The sequence below is a fragment of the Pteropus vampyrus genome, unplaced genomic scaffold, assembly GCF_000151845.1.
Source record: "Pteropus vampyrus isolate Shadow unplaced genomic scaffold, Pvam_2.0 Scaffold33, whole genome shotgun sequence".
In the NCBI taxonomy this organism is placed as follows: Eukaryota; Metazoa; Chordata; class Mammalia; order Chiroptera; family Pteropodidae; genus Pteropus; species Pteropus vampyrus.
This window is the reverse complement of record NW_011888814.1, coordinates 8,413,536-8,419,973: the sequence shown is the minus strand read 5'-3', so window position 1 is coordinate 8,419,973 and position 6,438 is coordinate 8,413,536. Positions and strand designations below refer to the sequence as shown.

At 40.1% G+C, this 6,438-nt stretch overlaps 1 protein-coding gene and 1 pseudogene across 2 annotated transcripts in view; one reads left to right on the top strand and one right to left on the bottom strand.

The window, feature by feature from the left end:
* The window catches only part of CALU (calumenin), a 25,791-nt gene extending 20,441 nt beyond the window's left edge, over window positions 1–5,350 (bottom strand). Inside the window, exon 1 of one of the 2 annotated variants that reach the window (XM_011357192.2) lies at window positions 5,218–5,350. The gene's annotated coding sequence lies outside the window, so the exon portion shown is untranslated. The remainder of the gene's footprint in view (window positions 1–5,217) is intronic. The other variant, XM_011357190.2, reaches the window with a different exon arrangement.
* Window positions 1,636–1,752, top strand: LOC111738019 (annotated as a pseudogene).
* Window positions 5,351–6,438: the final 1,088 nt, after the last annotated feature.

Here is a 6,438-nt window from a genome sequence, read left to right as displayed (position 1 = left end):
ACCCCTCAATAATTCAACTGATCAACCAAATCAGTGGAACAACAAAGAGAAAATTAGAGATTTAGTCGCTCTCTTAAACATCAAAGTAAATATGCCTTTATTTTAGAGCAAAATGAAACTTCCATCTCAAACTACTACTAATTCTTTAGACAAATAAACCTCATTAGAGGCAAGGAAGGGATTATATGTTGTTGACATTTTGTGATACATCCAAACAATATCTATGTTACGGGTTCCCAGAATCAAGTAAAATCAAGATTCAATGCAACAGAGGAGTTTCCTTATACCTATTAATTAGGGGACTTCACATTTAGGAAATTTTTTTTTTTTTTTTTTTAACGCCTACAGCACCTGGTCTCCCATCCAAGTACTAACCAAGCCTGACCCTGCTTAGCTTCCGAGAACAGACAAGATAGGGCACGTTCAGGGTGGCATGGCTGTAGACTTAGGAAAATTTTAGAAATCATTAATTACATCCCTAGAATATTGTAACAATTCTTGCATTAATACCTTAACTCTTATAAACCCCAAATGTTACACTATGACTAAATGCTTAAGCCCACTAACACCATTAGGGGCTGGAAAAGGTACTATACAAAGTTTTGATACATACGACTACAGCAATGTAACAAATTTATTTACTGTTATTTAGAGAGAAAACTATATTTAAATCTGAGGCTTAACATCTTGATACAAGAATAAGAAAAGAAATCCAGAGTAAAAGCCCAGTGATCTGGCTTTATCATTTATGCAGCTCTCTTTCCTTCCCCTCTCTCAATTAAACTTTCAATCCCAACCCTTTATAGGCTCCTCCATTTTGTTAACCAATATTTTTCAGGTCTCCACGATCCCAAATCAGTCTCTCTCAGACCCCATACGCTCTTCCCTTCCCTTTACCCACTTTCTCTAGTTGTTGTCTATGTCGCGGTCTGTTTCCTCACCACCTACTGTCACACTGAAATCTGTCTACCACTGATGAAATTGCCTGCAAAGGTCATCAAGGATTATCTGATTGACAAAGACAGTGAGCAATGCAAAAGTAACTTAAATATATACGCTCTTTGCGCCCACATATAAATATACGCCCACGCATATAAATATACCAATCCCTGGCTATTAGAAACTTTAACAAAAGGCTCTTGTTTTATGATTACAGACACTAAAAAAGACTACTAGATTTATCTAAATCCACATACATATGGATTTTTAAGTAGAAACAAAAATGTTTAAGTAGAAACAAAGGATATCCCTCAAAACAAGATATTTTATGTGGGAAGATGTGAGAAACACAAAACCAGTTTTCACACAAGGCATTTGAAGAACTACATTAGTGCAGTTATTTCTGAAGCATCTTTCTCTTTTCAACCACTAAAACCAAATGATAAAGTTAAATGACCCTTCTCTTTCTCCTTCCCTCAACTATATATCCAAAGATAACATGACATATATGAAAGACTTGGTTTTATATGAGTTTTTACCATGTGACCTAGAAGGTAAATCAATAGTTGTGAAAAATGTATCTCCCCATCTCCCATTTCTCAAATGACCTGTAAGTTGTTCTAAAATTCTGCCCCACCCTCACCAAGGGTAACAGCTAATAGTTTTTCTTATTTAAAAAAAAAAAAAAAAAATCTAGTCTATGGCCATGCCACCCGGAACAAACTCGATCCAGTCTGATCTCGGAAGCTAAGCAGGGTAGGGCCTGGTGTACTTAGATGGGAGACCACCTAGGAAGACCAGGTGCTGTAGGTGTAAAAATAAAAAAATAGAGGATTGTAAACTGACAAGTTCCTTGTAATCTGTGAGGTCAACCAAGGGTTGCCTCACCTAAAAAAAAGAAAAAAAAGATTAAAAAAAAAAAAAATCTAGACTTGCACTGTCCAGGACAGTAGCAACTAGCCGCATGCGGCTACTAAGCATTTAAATGTGGCTGGTGTGAATTAAGATGTGGTAATAAGTGTTGTACTTTATCATCAAACATGTGGTATTGTGTATGTATTAAATGTTAAAATTAATTTCACCTGTTTTAAATTTTCACATGAAAATTTTAAATTACACTCATAGCTTGTATTATATTTCGATTGGATAGTGCCACGTTAGACAAACAAAAGGGCTAGAACAGAAATCAAGTAACTATCATTCTTTTGCAATATGCCATCAATAATTGTCTTCTGCAAAGTTATTTTCATGAATTGTTCCAGTAAATTTATAAGAAGAAAAGATTAATGACATAAGCTTGAATTTCTTTCAATAACAATAAGCCTTAAGAATCAGTTTATATTTTCCATTCAAAAATTTCCTTGAAAGCTCTAAATTCTTGCCACTTCTCCTTCAGTCATTCTTTAAAAAATCAATTGGTTACAGAACATTTAAAAGTAAACTGTTTCCAGGAAATTAAATGCCTGGATTAAATTCAACTTCTCAAGAACATTAGCACTGAGTGATCCTGCAGTTATTCTGGTTGACCAAAGACCCATTGCTCAATGTTAACAAGTGGAAGAAATGGGTGTGGTGATAAAATTCCAGTTCTCTGAGTTGGACAGTCAGGAAAAAAGGCATTCTCTATAATGCAGCAAAAGCATTATGCATCAATTGTGTACTGGGGGGTGGGGAGGACAGTCTGATAGCAATCTAACTGTATACTAGGGCCCGGTTATGAAATCTAGAAATTAAAGCTATTTGGTTATCTGACATTCTTCACTTACAAACTTTGGCACAAGCACACCAATGGATTATCACATTAAAGTAATGTCATCCTTCAAAATTTGATAAAAGAGATAATGACAACCCATGTATTCAATGTTTCTCTATTGATGGAACAGAATTACATTAATTAATTAATACATTCTAATTAATTATTTGTGTGACTGAGGGCATATATTCATAAAATGGTTGAATATATAAAAGTACAATAATTAGCTATAGTAGAAAAGCTTTGAGAATGACCAAGTGTTATTCAGGCTTCATTAATTCTATAACCGAAGCAACCCAGTACAAATGCAAAATTTTTCTGTCTACAGAGTAAAAAATTTTCTTTAAGAAAAAGTTCTAAAAATTCTGGGAAGAAAAAAGATTTCTTTCTGGCCGATGAAACTTTAATACATAATTAATTGCCATAGGAATGTTATGCAAAATGTAGGGACAAGAGCCTTGGTTTCTAGTTGTCGTTTTGCCGTGCATGGGTAGCATGCATAAAGTCCTTGAGAATTTGGTAGTTATTTTAGCTCAAACTCTCTTCAATGCCAAATGTCTATAAATAATTTTTAAATCCTAGATGAAAAGATCTATCTCATCACTCTAGCTAGAAATGATCTGTACCCATTCCTCTAAACTTTGAAAACTTGTTTGTACCACTCCACAATAATAACCAAAGGCTACCTTAACTCCCCTATAGATGCTACACTTTTGGAAGGCAGGATCTCAGCTAATATTAAATCAATATCCCTCTACAGTCCCTAATATGGTCTTGCACTTTTTATATACCAATACATTTTACCAGACTAGTAGGACAGTACTTGGCAGCAATGTAAGTTCCTGCCTGTATGCTCCCCACCCCTCAATTCCCCTTACCGGATGTGGCCAGCAGCCAGCAACAAATTGTTATTTCAGCGGTCCTAGCTAATACATAAATTGCAACATCAACAACATCCATATTTAAGAGTTCATAGAGGATGGAGGACCTCACGGCCTAGCTAGCATCTCCAATAGCTATCCCTTGGCTACACCTCTGCCCTTCCAACTCCCCTGGCATATCCATGTTACAGAAAATCTGTGTTAATATCAATGTACTGATGATCCATACTGGTGCAATGTATAGAAAATACCATTAATAAGTATCTTTTGACACATCATTGGATGAATGGCAAACAATGATTACACTGAAAGTGATGAGTTGATTGCAAAGTTGTATCTGAGCACCATCCACTCAAACATAACTCAATTCATCTTTGTTGGCTCATAGTTCTCCCAGTTGTGATAGTTCAAAGGATCCTACTGAAGACTCCTGAATCACAGTAAAACACAGATTAGGCCTAAGCAAACTCATCCTCTCCACACACAAATACCATTTACAGGTTATCTCTGGACCCTCATTTGCGCTATACAGTACTACATAAATTCTTCAGTGATGGCCATTGTTTGGTACTTGGTTAACTGAATCTCTGAATAAAGTCGAAGTCAAACATGCTTTTGTCATGTTTCAAGTCCCATTCTACCGCAAAGACGAATTTATCAGCGATGACACAGTTCTCTACCTCCCAGCTAAAAAAAAAATAATTTAAGATTCGTTAACATTGGCTTTATGGTCTACGCCGGGAAGTGAATGAAATTCATTTCTTAAAGACACTATTCTGGGAGTTTACACACTTAGGAATTGAGATCGAAGGCCCTCAGGTTTTATCAGAAGACCCAAGAAGTTTTTGCCTTGATGCAAAAGCGGCTTTCAAAACTATATACACTACTAGACTCTTAATCAGGGCAGCTGTAAGGAATTAAGTACACTTGAGGGCATGCTAAAAATCAGAACTAGGGTCTGGAGCAAAGAGCAACAGAGCAAGGTAAAAATACTATCCCCTTACAAAGCTTTTATTTTCCGTCGCTGACTTAAGTACCTAGCTAGACATGTATGCTCGAAACATTCGGCTTTTCTTTAAAATTACATAATTTTTCTAAAAATCACATATTGTCTTCATGCTTTCCTTTCCCCCCTTGTTTCTACACCCTCAAAGTCAGCGAACGCGACTTTCTTGGCAGATACACCGTACTCTCGGGATGTGGCCTTGGGGCGGGGCTGGCGGACACAAGCAAGCCCGTGAGGGGGAGGTGGCTGGGAGCAGTTACAAATAACTCTAACTAACCAGCGGCCCTCCGACCTTCAAGAGCTAAACGAGAGTAACCCCGTAGTCCGAAGGACTCGGCCAGTGGCGGGGACGGAGAACGAGGACGTGGCAAGCCAGGCACAAAAGCCAGGAGCTAGAGTTCGCCGAGACCCAAGACCCTTTCTAGAGCGTGCCGGAGGCGAGACGCGGCCTCCAACCCAGGCTGCGCGCGCCGAGAGCCAGGGATCGGGCGCCGGTTCAGGCCCGGGTCCTCGAGCTAGCAGAAACACAGGCCCGGGCGGACGGAGACTCAGGCTGCCTTGGGAGCGAAGCCTGAGGACAAAAAGAAAGGGAAAAAGGAGGAGGCTGCAGAGAAAGGGCCGAGCACCTTCATACTTACCTTTCCTCCTATCGCCCACAGCCCAGGATGCCCCAGCCTTAGCTCATCCACCGGCTCTACTCACGCGCTCAAGCACCGCCCAACCGGAAGGGGCTCCGTGCCCCGCCCCCCGCCTTGCCTGGGGCTCCTGACCAATCAACAGCAAACCCGCTGCGGACGCAAAATCGTCCTGGGCAGCCATTGGTCCAGCAGTCGCATAGCCATGATTGGCTGGAAAGCGCCACGTCCCCGCCAGCGCGCCTAGTTGCGTGGACCGAATTCCAGCCCTACTGTAGTCCTGGGTCTTGTTGGGATGGCGGCTCCAGGCCCCTACTCCCTGCGGCTTGTGGGCGTGGCTGCCTGGCTTCCGTGTCCTAGCTCACAGCGCCTGTGACTGGGTCTTCACAGGGCTTCTAGAATTATCTTTCTAGTTAATGTCCACTCGCATCTAGGGCTGAATTAATCCAACTGTGTTGTGAAGGATAAATGGGCCACATACTAAATCTGACAAACTCTGTATGGTGGACCTTCTGAACTCAGACCAAAAGTGACCACATAGGATGGTCTGAACATAAAAATTCCTAGCTATAAGCGAGTCATGGCAAGTAGTCACATCCTAAGCCTATGGCTTCCTTGATAAAGGTCAAATCTTTACCTTAAGTGAGCCCATCTATTGTCTTTTTGCATCGAAGATAATAACATGCCCTAGAAATGTCAGTGTACTCTCCCGGACCCCTCAAAGAGGGCAGCAGAGCATGAGACCCCCGAACCTCTCCTTGTTCTCTTGTTCCCCGCATACAATCTCTACGTGCTGTAAATGGTAATTAACTATCCATAACTATCCTGTACTCACCAATGTAAAAGAAGTATATGTTGCTCGATTTTTGCCTTTTTATCCAATCCCAGAGATTCCCCCACACACTTTGTTTTCTCCCACCACCTTAATCTACCACCAATGGATTTCAACTACTCCTTTAATTCTAACTTACTACTCCTTTAATTCTAACTACTCCTTTAATTCTAACGTATAAAGTAAGCTGCAAAACTGCCATTTTCCAGAGCATTTTCTCAAATGATTGAGATTTTGCTTCCCAGTAATTGTCATCAGTTTGGCTCAAATAAACTCAAAAATTTTCTACAGGTTTGGATGTTTCTTACATCGACTGTGTCAATCACTAACCGTATTGAACAACCCCAACTTCTTTTACTTCAGTGCTACCACCATGATAAGGTAGTCTACAG